Source organism: Oryctolagus cuniculus, chromosome 15 (genome assembly GCF_964237555.1).
Source record: "Oryctolagus cuniculus chromosome 15, mOryCun1.1, whole genome shotgun sequence".
Lineage (NCBI taxonomy): Eukaryota > Metazoa > Chordata > Mammalia > Lagomorpha > Leporidae > Oryctolagus > Oryctolagus cuniculus.
In genome coordinates this window covers 53,699,966-53,713,960 of record NC_091446.1, presented here as the reverse complement: position 1 = coordinate 53,713,960, position 13,995 = coordinate 53,699,966, and the positions used below count along the sequence as shown (strand labels likewise).

Below are 13,995 nucleotides of genomic sequence, written 5' to 3'. Positions count from 1 at the left end.
ATGAGATGCTTCCACTCTCCCCATCAATTTACTTCTACTCATTCTAGGCATTCTAACAGAGAGTCTATTTCTCTCACCCCAGAAGTAGTAAATGCCTGACTTATCCTTGCATTTTGTCACAAAAGTTTGCAGGAGTAGAAATTACATGTTAGAGCTGGAAGGCATTTTAAATATCCCTTATTTCAGCCCCCCTCTTTACAAATGATTCTTCTTCCATCATTTCATGTAACTTCTATTGTTAATGTCTCCCACTCTGCTCATCTCTTCCCTGTCCAACCCTATGATATTCTCAGGCCTCCCCTATTCCTAACGTTGCTGGCCTTGGTGGTGCTTCCTATACCTCCTTTGCCATCCCTACTGAAGTTCTAACATGGTTACCATTTTCACTTCCACATCATGATCTCTGGAGGAACTCTTCACGGTGAAACTTCCTCTGTGGGTCTGAACTTGCCTTCTCAGAAATCATCAGTGACTTCCTAACCACAACATCCCACATGACTCTCTCATTTGGTGTTCTGTTATCTTGCTGTAACTGTGATCGTGCTGAGCACACCCTTCCTCTTGCCTTTGGTGACTGACTTCTCTGCATCCTCTAATGCAGGTACTGATCTTACCAGGCTTCCACTCTTTCATTATAATCCTTTCTTAGTAGATTCAAATAGACCACTGGCTTTTGCTGTCCAGGTAGGTAATTCTCCAAGCTGTACTTTTAGCATTAACTTCAGCATGTTTTCAGGTATATTTTTCTCGTTGTCTAATGGCCATGGGTTTCAAAATTCATTAATCCAAGCTGAAATCATTCCACTCCCACAAAATAATCACATTCCTTTGTATATTAGCTGGAATACTTCAGTAACAAAGAAGTTCTCTTTATCAATTGTCGCTCCCCCTCTTCGCGGAGGAACGACACAGGACCCTGCGTTGTTCTTTTGCCTGCTCGGCCCTCCCCGGGTTTGCTGCTGGTTCTTCCCGGGTTGGCCACCGTCCCTTCCACCTCCGTGGAAGGGCGGTTCCCCCTGCCACTTTCCCCACTTCCGCAGGGGAGCGGCACACCGCCGGCCGGCTCTCTCGGGGGCTGCACAGGTGTTCCTTCAGATAGATGTTCCTCTTAGATGTTCCTGGTGCATGTTGTCTCTCTCCTCCTTTATAGTCCTCTTCCGCCAATCCCAACTCTGCTACCCACACGCAGAGTACGCTGCTCTCCTCCAATCAGGAGCAGCTCCTGCAGCTTGTCAAGTTAGTGAGAGGCAGCTGTGTAGAAGCTGTTTTTACTCCTCTCCCAGCGCTATATTGTGGGAGAGCAGATGCATAGAATAAGTCTTAATTCCAGTAACAGTCTAGTCCGAGTTGCTCCCCACAATCAATTATTTTTTATTTGTAGACAAAGGTCATATAGGAATAATAGGGCAACTTGACTATTTGACTTTATTTATTTCTTTACAAAATAATAAACTTATCTTCTAGCATCCTTCCAAATTGAATAAAATCTTTGTGTGTATATTTATATACCTATGAACTCACGGAGTTAATCTTATTTGCTATGGTTGAATCCATTGCAATCATCCTCTCTGGGATAACTATCTCATATTTGACCACTAACTACCTCCTCAAGTTAGCTATTGAGTATTTTTTTAACTTTTATTTAATAAATATAAATTTCCAAAGTACAGCTTTTGGATTACAGTGGCTTCCCCCCCCATAACCTCTCTCCCACCCGCAACCACCCCATCTCCTGCTCCCTCTCTCATCCCATTCACATCAAGATTCATTTTCAATTATATTTATATACAGAAGATCAATTTAGTATATACTAAGTAAAGATTTCAATAGTTTGCACCCACACAGACACACAAAGCATAAAATACTGTTTGAGTTCTAGTAATACCATTAATTCACATAGTACAACACATTAAGGACAGAGATCCTAATGGGGAGTAAGTGCACAGTGACTCCTATTGTTGATTTGACAATTGACACTCTTGTTTATGGCGTCACTAATCTCCCTAGGCTCTTGTCATGAGTTTCCAAGGCTATGGAAGCCTTTTGAGTTCGCCAACTCCGATCTTATTTAGACAAGGCTATAGTCAAAGTGGAAGTTCCCTCCTCCCTTCAGAGAAAGGCACCTCCTACCTTGATGGCCTGTTCTTTCCGCTGGGATCTCGCTCACAGAGATCTTTCATTTAGGAATACAATCTTGTTACCTTCAACAGCTTCCTTCTCTCTGGTATACTGTAGGCTTACCATACACATTTCCTGACTCGTATTTGGAACCATGAAAATTTAAGGACTAGAAAATACTATTTCAAAACTAGAGTTATATGTCAAATATGCTTATTGGTCACTGTAGCTAGGCCTTTTCAGTGGGCAAAACCAGAATCCCACTTTCACATATGCTCCCTATTTGACATTCTTCTTTTTGTTTAAATAGCTGTGTTATCTATATTTTTTAGTTAAAAGGGTAAATTTTAATCTTTGCATATGATAAAATTGGCTGTCCGAAACATATTTTTAATATATTGATTTTTAAAATTTTTAATCTTATTTGAACAAATACCTTAGTAATATAAAATGAAAATAAATTTCTAGAGACATGATTCATGTACTTGGGTGTAATGGTAATGTCAAAGTGCCATTAACAGTGCAAAAGGAATACTTTGAGTCAGTTCTTATTTCATTGTGGTTTGGTAAATTCCTCAAGAAGGGTACACAAGAACATTAATCCATGTGCTCCTGCATGTGCACTTAAACTGAACAAAAGCCTCTGTATTTGAAGACCGATTTGACTAAATATAAGATTGTTGGCTCACATTTTCTTTCTGTCTCTCTCTTAAATATTTAACTAAATTCTTCTTGGCCTTAAGTATTGCTGTTAAAAAGTTTGATGGTAATCTAATTTTCTTTCTATGAGTCTTTTTGCTGAGATGTTCAAAGGATTTTTTTAAAGGATGGTGTTGGCCTTTCTGGGTCAATTTCACAGTTTTCACTGCAATTTCAAATTGTCTTTTGTTTCAGAAAAGTTTTTGAACTATATTCTTCAGGGACTTTTATTATATAATAGAAATTACAAAATTCATTGTGCCATGGAAATTTATAGTGGCTCCTTGAAATCAATGGATCCTTTACCAGAATATTTTTAGATGAATAAAATAGCATATATAGATTTTCAAAAGAAATAAAAATATTTCAAAGGAAACTAATTATATAGTTTTCAAAAATAATTTTAAATTGTGATGTAGTGTTATACTTATTTCCTTATTAACATATTAAGTTATTGGATGTATATTTTAAATAACAAGATAAATATGGTTAACAACCATAGTTTGTAAAAGTGATCAACATAAATTATATTCAGTTTTTAAACTATAATCTCATATTGTAACATCTGTGGTCATTTTTGGTGACAAAGTCACAGGAATTGTTAATACTACAGTGGTTTGATGCATACATTTCAAAATTTCATAGTAAATAAAGATATTTTTCTCAGCTAAGTTCATTGGACAAACATAAATTATATTCACAACCCTGAAGTCCATCAACCCTTTTAATTTATTGCTGGATTTCAAAAACTTATGTAAGTTGCATTTTTAAATCTTCTCTAATCATTTCATCTCTGAGTTTTTCTATTCATGATTTATTGGCACAGCTTCTATCATTGGCTTGGTTTCTTTTAGCTCATTTTGAAATACTGGGTTTCAGTTTTCATCTGTTTCATGGGCATGCATTTCCATGTGCCTTCTAGGTCATGGGGAATTCATTCTGTTCCTCAGTCCTTTATTAGACTACATACTTTTTCTTTTGCTCATATGTAAACAGATGAGTTATTGTGTACTTTTAGGAGGGAGGAGAGGCCAAAATAACTTTTCTACAATTATGACTCTAGAACTCCCTATTCTGTATTTTTTCCTCAAGGTAATTAAAAATTATGTAGCCTTGTACTCTGAACTACTCAAAAGACGTCTTCCTCTTCTATTCCTTTAACCTCATTTTCATCTAGATTTTTTTTTGTCTCTCTCAGTTCTCAATTTGGAATCTATTCTCAACAGTTTCTCCTGGGAAGGAATACTGGCTTATTACTATGAGTAGTTTATAAAGCCCAAATTGCCCTAACACCATTAGATTTTATCAAATACCATCCCCATGTTCTCACTCATGATTTAAAACTCTCATGCAGTTCTGTTCAATTTCCAGTGAGTACAGGGATACAGGCATGCTGTGGAACTCCAAACCTCGAGATACACATTATCATCAATAAATATTCTATATTGGTTTCTGAATTTTTTTATCTTAGCTGCGCTATTGGTTTATGCAGGGCAGTGGTTCTCAAATGGTGATGATTTTGATTCCTAGAGATATCAGCCTATATCTACAGTGTTGATTTTTACAACTGGAAGGGGGTACAGTACTAATATCTAGTGAGCAAAGACAAGGTATTGTGTAAAACATGCACAGAGTTATATCTCATAACTAAGAATTTTACAGTCCACATTATTAGTAATGTTCATGCTGAAAAACCCTGGATAAGGTAATTTGGGGAGATTCAAAAACTAAGCCCATAACTAATATCTTCCCAGGTGCCTCCTTCTGCCAAAACATCTGTTCACCACCATTTCCTATCATCAATTCCCTTATTTAGGCCCATATTTTTCTTTGACCTGAACTATTGTGTTAGCTTCCTGGTTGATCTTCCCAATAAACATACCTCTGATCTAAATCATCCCACTCATGATGGCAGAGAAATTATCATACCAAACATTTGCTCAAAGAGATTCAGTGACTCACCAATACCTTGGAAATAAAGTTCATCTCCATTATCTGGAAATTCAAAGTTTTCTATGCTTTGTTCCCAATGTATCTTTTTGATTTTTTTTCTACCTCTATTCCCTCACCCATAACCTATAATGCAATCAAGTAGGAATCTCCACATTTGACAAGGATGTCTCTTTTTCTCACTTCCTTCTAGGACTATGCTCTCAGTTTTTAGTGCCTTATTCCCAAAGCTCCTTTGATTGAAGTCTTCCTCCTCTTCTGTGTTCCTCTTCAGCTTGTCCTGCATATACTCCAACAAGAAATTCTCTTTTGATTATCTTAGTATTTTGGATACACTTGTCTATAGCTTTTAATTTTTATGTATACATACATAATACAAGATGTATTTTAGTATATATCTTATTACATTGTAATTTCACTCTGAGAAAACACTGTATATTTTTTCTCTTGGCATGATATTCCCCATAAACCCTAGCAAAGGTTTATACTTAATAGATATTCAATAATATTTGTCAAATGAATGAATGAATAGAACAAGACATAAAGTACAGGTATCTTTCTGGTCAATGATAAAGACTAAATGGCCTTAAAATAAAATTATGGTAGTGGGTTCTTATATTAGCCATACTTCTCCAGATAATCAGAACCAACAGGATACACAGAGATATTTGGAAAGAGATTAATTATGAAGGTTGACTTACATGACTGTGGAAGCCAAGAAATTCTGTAATCTGCTGTTAGCAAGTTGGAGGCTCCAGTGGTATTGATGATATAGTTCCAAACAAAACCTGAAGATGTGAGAGCCAATGATGTTAAGTCCCAGGATGAGTCTGAAAGCTTGGGAAGCAGAAGGGCTGATGATATAAATCCTGGTCTGAATCTGAAAGTCAGAGAACCAGGAACACTGATGTCCAAGGGCATAAGATAGATGTCTTAGTTCAATTTAAAAAGTCAAATTCACCCTTCACATTTTTGTTCTATTTACTCACTCAATAGATTAGATGATGCCTACATGTTAAGTAATACAATGTCATTTACACAGTCTACTGATTGAAATGCTAATCTCTTCTACAAAAATCCCCAAAGACATACTCAGAAATATTGTTTTACCAGATATCAGATATCTGGGCTTCCTGTAGCCTAGTAAAGCTGACACATATCACACCTCTTGAGACCATCTTGTGTAAATTATAACCATCATCACTTCCTCCTCCTAATCCTAGTTTCCTGGGAGGAATACACTTCCCCATACTTCTGAAGCTGTCTTCTTTTGAACACATGGTAATCAGAGGGTAATCCCTAGCCTCTTGAGTTGGGTTTGGCCAATAAAACACTTTTCTTTGGTCACTTGGATATTTGCTGACATAAGAGACTGGAAACAAGTTGGCATGCTTCCACAGGAAAAACATGTCTTGTGTAAGGACAATGAAACATGTGAAAAGTCTTTGCTCTAATATACAGCTTACAGCCAGATCAGTTGAATCCCAGAAGGGCCACAGACATATGAAGAATGAAGGTATACTGTCGGTCAGGAGCATCATTTTGGTGCTAGTTAGCTAGTACCAAAACCTTCACTACCTGCTAACTATCTACTGTAATCACTGCCCATTTTGACCTCTCTGAACCTAGTCTCCACCATCTCCCATCTCTCATTTTGAACACTGCCAAAATCTCTCCTTAAATCCCCAAAATCTCTTTCAACCTCCAAATTCTTTCCTTAAATTCTTCCAATTTTGTATTCATCTAAATTTTTTTATTAAATGTAATATTGGTACAGCTTTATGGGGGCACAGTGCAATATTTCAGCAGATATATGTAACATAAATGATCACATGAGGCAATCAACATCACCACATCCCACCCTTCCTTAACATTTAGAGCCTACCAGCTCCTTTCTTTCAGTTCTTTATAGAGCATATAGTATATTATTATGATCCATAGTTACCCAACTGTGCTATGGAACACCAGAACTCACTACTGCTGACTTTGCTTTGGAACCTGTTATCCAACAGCCCTCTAGCCTCTGAGTCTCCTGTAATCAATATTTTAAGTTCAGAACAATATGACTTGAGAAATGATCTAAGCTACATTTCTTTTCAAGTTCAAAAATCAATTAACTCTAAAAGTCATTAACAAGTCACCAAATTTTGTGTTCATTACCTAGACCAGAGCATGGGTAACTTATTGGAAGATTTCTTCTGTAAGGGCAGGTTGTATACTGCACAATTCTATGAGTCCCAGACCTTAGTAAATAAGAGTAGATATTCTCCTAGTCATGACTGTCCCCTAATTGATAAGAAATATTACTTTAGAAAAGTATCTTTAATCATACTTATTTGGGAAACAAGGATAGGACAAATGGTTAGTAACTTTTTGTTGCATTATACTTGACTTTTGCTTGTTAGATTGATTTCACTGCAGAACTTCTCAGAGACTTCAGTTTAAATGTTCGTTCTTTTTCAAGCAGGAAGCATGGGAGCAATAATTTTTAAACATGTGGATCCTGGAATCCTATCTCTCACTAACACAGACAATTATCTCAGGGAGCATGGATATTCTAGTACAGAGTTTAAGAGATGGTAATCGAAGTTAGAAAGCCATAAACCTAACATGACATTCAAGACCCTCTATAATATGTCCCAAATGTACATTCTCATCATACTTTTATGATGTTTTCTATTACAAGATAACATAACTTCATAATGAAAAATTTGAAAATATAGAAAATAAAGTATAACATATACATAATGACACATTTACATATACACACACATCATCATCATCATCATTCAACTATAACCAAGTACAGATGTTCTTTGACTTATGATGAGACTACAGCCCAATAGGTCCATTGTTATTTGAAAATATGTAAAGTTGAAAATGTATTTAATACCTCTTATAGAACCAACTGGGACATCGATAGTTTAGCAGCACAGTACACTGCACAATTCACACTTCTGATCATATACTTGACCAGGAGTTGTGATTCCCACCCACCCAGCTTCATGAAAGACTATCATACCATGCATTGCAAGACCAAAAAAAGACAAAAGATTCCAAATTTGAAGTTAGGATTCTAATGAATGAGTATTACTTTCATATCATCATGAAGTAGAAAAATCTTAAGTCAAACCATTGTAAGTTGAACTATTCTAAGTTGAATCACTATAAGTTGAACCATTGTAAGTTGGTAACTATCTGTATTTAATTTAATTTCCTTGCAATCTTTACATTATAAGTATTTTATCTGCTTGTAATAATATTGAACATTAAATTATAAATACATGTTTTAATATTAATAATATATATTATAGATAAATACATATTTCATTTTCATTTTACAATGACATTTCAAGCAAATAAAATTGTACCTGCAGTCAATTTTGCAACATATTAACATATTCATATCTTCAGATGTTTATGTTTTCCCAAGGAAAAAAAATGCTGTTGAACTTCAGGCATCTTTTGTGTTTCCCTTTTCTCATTTCAAGTCACATCTTGCCTCCCTCAGGATAACTACCATCCTGAATTTATTATTTCCTTGAATACTTTTATAGTTTTAACACATGTTTGTAGCCATAAACAAAATAGGGATTGGTTTTTATGTTTTTAAACTTCTATATTGGGTAAGCTACAAATATTACTCTATAACTTGCATTTTCCCTCAAAACACTATGATCTTAGAGTTTTTTCACTTTTTAAAAGAAAGTCTGTATTCTATTTTATTTACTTGAAGAGCAAAGAGAATTCCCATTCCATCCCTTGGTTGACTCTCCAAGTGTCTGCAAGGGCCAGAGCTGGTACAGGATCAGCACCAGGAACTAGGACTCAATTCAGGTCTCTCACATAAGTGGCAGAAACTCAATTTGTTTTTCCTTTTTTTAATGTTATCATTTTTTTTTACCGTTTCATTTCTTTTTTTTCTTTCAAACTTTTATTTAATGAATATAAATTTCCAAAGTAAAGCTTATGGATTACAATGGCTTCCCCCCCATAACGTCCCTCCCACCCGCAACCCTCCCCTTTCCCACTCCCTCTCCCCTTCCATTCACATCAAGAGTCATTTTCGTTTCTCTTTATATACAGAAGATCAGTTTAGCATACATTAAGTAAAGATTTCAACAGTTTGCTCCCACACAGAAACATAAAGTGAAAAATAATAGATGATTTTTTAAATGATGATGAAATCAGATCAGACCTATTGTCATGTTTAATCCCAGTGAGAGTCAAGTTGGGAATTGATAATTTCTTTTTTTCTTTTAAAGAAGATCAGTTTAGTATATATTAAGTAAACATTTCAACAGTTTGCACCCCCATAGAAACACAAAGTGAAATATACTGTTTGAGTACTCGTTATAGCATTAAGCCTCAGTGTACAGCACATTAAGGACAGAGATCCTACATGAGGAGTAAGTGCACAGTGACTCCTGTTGTTGACTTTACCAATTGACACTCCTGTCTATGGCATCAGTAATCTCCCTATGCTCCAGTCATGAGTTTCCAAGGCTATGGAAGCCCTCTGAGTTCTCCAATTCTTATCTTGTTTAGACAAGGTCATAGTCAAAGTGGAGGTTCTCTCCTCCCTTCAGAGAAAGGTACCTCCTTCTTTGAAGACCTGTTCTTTCCACTGGGATCTCACTCACAGAGATCTTTCATTTCGGTGTTTTTTTTTTTGTTTTTTTTTTTTTGTTGTTGTTTGTTTGTTTTTTTTTGCCAGAGTATCTTGGCTTTCCATGCCTGAAATACTCTCATGGGCTTTTCAGCCAGATCGTAATGCCTTAAGGGCTGATTCTGAGGCCAGAGTGCTGTTTAGCACATCCGCCATTCTATGAGTCTGCTGAGTATCTCGCTTCCCATGTTGGATTACTCTCCCCTTTATTTATTCTATCAGTTAGTATTAGCAGGTACTAGACTTGTTTATGTGCTCCCTTTGACTCTTAGTCCTTTCATTATGATCAATTGTGAACTGAAATTGATCACTTGGACTAGTGAGATGGCATTGGTACATGCCACCTTGATGGGATTAAATTGGAGTCCCCTGGTATGGGCAGAAACTCAATTACTTGAGCCATCACTACTGCCTCCCAGAGTCGCATTGACAGTAAACTGGAGTCAGCACTCATAACCAGAATTGAACCCAGGCACTCTGGGCTTAATGCACACTTCCATTTTCTACCTTATTATATATAGGTCACATTCGGCTATCAAGACTACAGTATAGATTATACAACAAATATTTTACCCATTTTCTTCCTGTTGATGGATATTGCATCTTATTTTTGTCATTATAAACAATACTGAAATTACATCAAATTATAATTGCTGGATCACAAATAGATATGTAAACTGTCAACTCTCCTAGATATTGCCATATTCATTTCAAAAGTAGATTTGCTAGTTTACATTCTCAGAAGTGGACATGAGAGCTCATGTAATTCTACACCTGCACCATTACAGGTACAGTAAATTTTTTATTATTGCCCACTCTGGTGGGTATGTAAAGACGTATTATGGTGAGTTGATTTTGTATTTCCTTGATTACCTGGGAAGCAGAGTATTTTTTCATGTTTATTGCCCAGTCAGCTTTCTGCTCACATGACTTTAAAGGATACTATTTGTATCCTCTAAATATTCTGGAATTTATAATTCAATTTCTTCCTAATTACAAAAGTAATGCATGCTCAGTTTGAAATTTATAGCAAATTATAAATAAAAATGAAATCATTTCAAATATAACCATCTGCTAGTTATGATTTTTAATCTTTAGGTTTATTTCCTATTGTGTATTAGTATTCATAACTGTTTTATATAATCAAGGGAAGAAGAAATTGTGAAGAGAGCTTCGATGAGAATATTTACCACTGGGTTGCTTGTTATTCTTTTCAGATTAAATTTCATTGACAAGAATAATTCAACACAGGAATATGAGCATCTAGCCTAGTGGTTAAAAATGTTAAGATGCTTGGGTCCCATATCATAGTACCTAGGTTCTGTATCTAAGTTCACTCCCAGTTATAGTATCCTGACAATGTAGACCCTGGATGTGATGATGGCAAAAGTAATTGTGTTCTTGCTACTTGAGTTCCTGAATCCTGGCTTGGATTGGCCCAGCCTGAGCCTTTGCAAAAATTTAGTGAGTGAATTAGATGGGAGAACTGTTTCTCTCTCCTCAAATAATAATTTTTTTAAAAAAGAAAAGAAATATAGGACACCATTTGTCAAACTAGTTGGTATGAAAATGGCCAGAATATAGTTTTTTCATGCAGAACAAAAGCAAACATTTTGCTTAATCATTTTCTAGGTTCTCTAACTCAACGTTGTACATAAGTCATCCATTGTTAACAAGTACTAATAGATAAGATTTTTGTGACTATTGCCATGTAACCCCTTTAGGCTTTGAATTACAAAATCCCATTTGTTATTTATTTTTAGGATACAAAGTGTGATTTAATCAGTATAGTGCACTGAAATGATGTTTTTGTTCATTATTTTTATTCATTATTCTCCTGGATATTTATAGCATATTTTACAAATATTTTTAAGTAATAAAAGCTCAAAACACACTGAGTAGTTTGAGTCTTTAAACAATGGAGAAGATCTGTGCTGTTAGAAATGAACACAATCTGGATGATTTTTAAGTTCTTTGATTACAAACTTTTTTTCCCAAAACTTGAAAATTTTTCTCAAATTCTGGCATTTGCTATGACAGAAAGGTTAAAGTAAGCCCTTGTAGGCAACATTTTTCTTTTTGCTCTGGTGACTGTGGGATTTATTTTTGTTCTTCTACTTCAAACATTTTGGCCAGTCATGTTCAAGTATGGTTCTCTTCCCTTTGATTTTTTTCTAGCCCTCAGTGGATCCTTCTGTTCTGGATACTTAAGTCTTTGTATGGCTCAGAGAAGTTGCTTTCTACTTGACATATGTCTTTTATTATTGCTTCAGCTGTAGTTGCTCTGGTTTTCTCCTCTTGAACTTGTAAAATCATTGGCTTTCTTTTCTATTCTCTGCCAAAATCTTTTCCTTTATCATTTTCATCTTTTTATGCCTTTCTTTTGCATTTTATAACAGTTCTGGAGCTTGTTCAATGAAACACTGATTTCTTTTTCTATAGTTCTATTTTATTTCTTACTGCTATTCCCTTTTATACTGCGCTTTCATTTTTGGTGTTCTTGAAGGCCTGCATTTGCTCAGGAATCTTCCTTCTCATCCCCTCCAGTGTCTGTCTTTATGCCTTTCTGTTACTGCTTTCCATGTGCTGGTTGTCTTGTGCTCTAACCAATGACTACCCAATTTTCTACAATATCCATCTGTTTAACAGAACAAATCATTTTATTATGTTTCTCTTTCTGCAAATTGTTAGGTTAATGTGCTCTGCCTTTGTGATGTAACGTTGTAAATATTCAACATGTTTTATTTTTCTGCTTACTTTTCCTTCAGCAAGGAGAGACCTCAATGGGTTTTTCTCCCAACAGAAAAGTGTACAGCTTGTTTTAAAGTTCCTTTCTTATGGACATGAATGCAGGTTGACTTCCCTTTTACACTGGGTTGGAAAACTTCACGGCAGGCACAGCTCTTAGCATTAACCACAGAGTCTGGTAGGCTTTAATCTACAATGATCCTACTAGCTAAGAAGACAAATTCTCCCATTCTCCACTGCATAGTATTCTGACTCAATGATCATACACTTTTATAAGGATTGGGCCCTTTGGACATATCTCTAAATGTAAGACAAAAGCAGACTATAAACCAATGGTAAGAAATTCCATTTTGATGTTTTTTTTTTTTAATATTTAAATTGTTTTTACTTATTTGAGAGGAAGGGTGGATGGGGGGGGGGGGAGAGACATTAAGCTCCCATCCTCAGGTTTATTCCCCCAAATGCCTGCAACACCCAGGACTGAGCAGGGTTGGAAACAGGAGCTGGGAACACACCCAAGTCTTCAATGTAGTGGCAAGAACCCAAGTACTTGAACCATCACCACTGCTTCCTAGAGTCTAATTGCGTTAGCAGGAAGCTAGAGTCAGGAGCTGAAGCTAGGAATCAAACCTAGGCATTCCAAAGTGGGACATACGTATGCGAACACTCGGCTAAACACCTACTCCTCAGTTTTTGCATTTTGCTTTATGTAGCTCACATTCAGCTACAGCAACTAAGGGATAAAATATACCATAGATATTTTATCCATTGTATTCCTGTTGACAGATATTGCATTCCATGTTTTTGTCATTATCGTATTATATTCGCTGGATCATAGATATGTACACTGTATACAGATCATAGATATGTACACTGTACCTATATATTGACATCTCAAAAGTATCTGTATATGACATCTCAAAAGTATCTGTGCTATGGCCAGCACAGTGGCCTAGCAGGTAAAGCCACCGCTTGCAGTGCCAATATCCCATAAGGGCACTGGTTTGAGTCTCGGCTACTCCCCTTCTGATCCAGCTCTCTGCTAGGGCCTGGGATAGCAGTAGAAGATGGCCTGAGTCCTTGGGCCCTGCACCGCAATGGGAGACATGGAAGAAACTTCTGGCTCCTGGCTTTGGATCCGAACACCTCCGGCCATTGTGGCCAACTGGGGAGTGAACCAGCAGATTGAAGACCTCTCTCTTTCTCTCCCTCTCTCTCCCCCTCTCTCCCTCTCTCCCCCTCTCTCCTCCCCTCCCCCTCCCTCCCTCTCTCTCTCTCTGCATAACTCTGATTTTCAAGTAAATAAATAAATCTTTTTTAAAAAATTAGCTGTGCTTATTTAAGTTCTCAAAACAGGACACGAGAGTTCATGCGACTCTATATCCTCACCATTATGGGTTCAGCAAACTTTTAATTATTTCCCACTCTGGTTGTTATTGCAAAGGCATATTTTGATGGCTTCATTTTGAATTTCATTAACTACTAATGAGGCAGAATATCTTTTTCGTGTATATTGGTCAGTCAGGTTTTTGCTGTTAAAATTTACTTGTTTGTATTCTTAGCGTATGTGGGTTTTTGTTCAATTCCTTCCTAATTACTAGTAACCTCATTTTGATAATGTGAACCACTGAAATGTCCTTTAATAAATTCAAACTTAAAACTTTGCTTAGGGGCCAGCGCAGTGGCTCACTTGGTTAATCATCCACCTGCTGCACCGGCATCCCATATGGGCGCTGGGTTCTAGTCCCGGGTGCTCCTCTTCCACTCCAGCTCTCTGCTGTGGCCCGGGAGTGCTGTGGAGGATGGCAGTT

At 36.4% G+C, this 13,995-nt stretch overlaps 1 long non-coding RNA gene across 1 annotated transcript in view; it reads right to left on the bottom strand.

Annotated features, from left to right (window-relative positions):
* LOC127484266 (uncharacterized) overlaps positions 1–5,647 on the bottom strand; it is a 138,226-nt gene extending 132,579 nt beyond the window's left edge. Inside the window, exon 1 of the long non-coding RNA XR_011382402.1 lies at positions 5,469–5,647. This is a non-coding gene — a long non-coding RNA (uncharacterized lncRNA). The remainder of the gene's footprint in view (positions 1–5,468) is intronic.
* Positions 5,648–13,995: the final 8,348 nt, after the last annotated feature.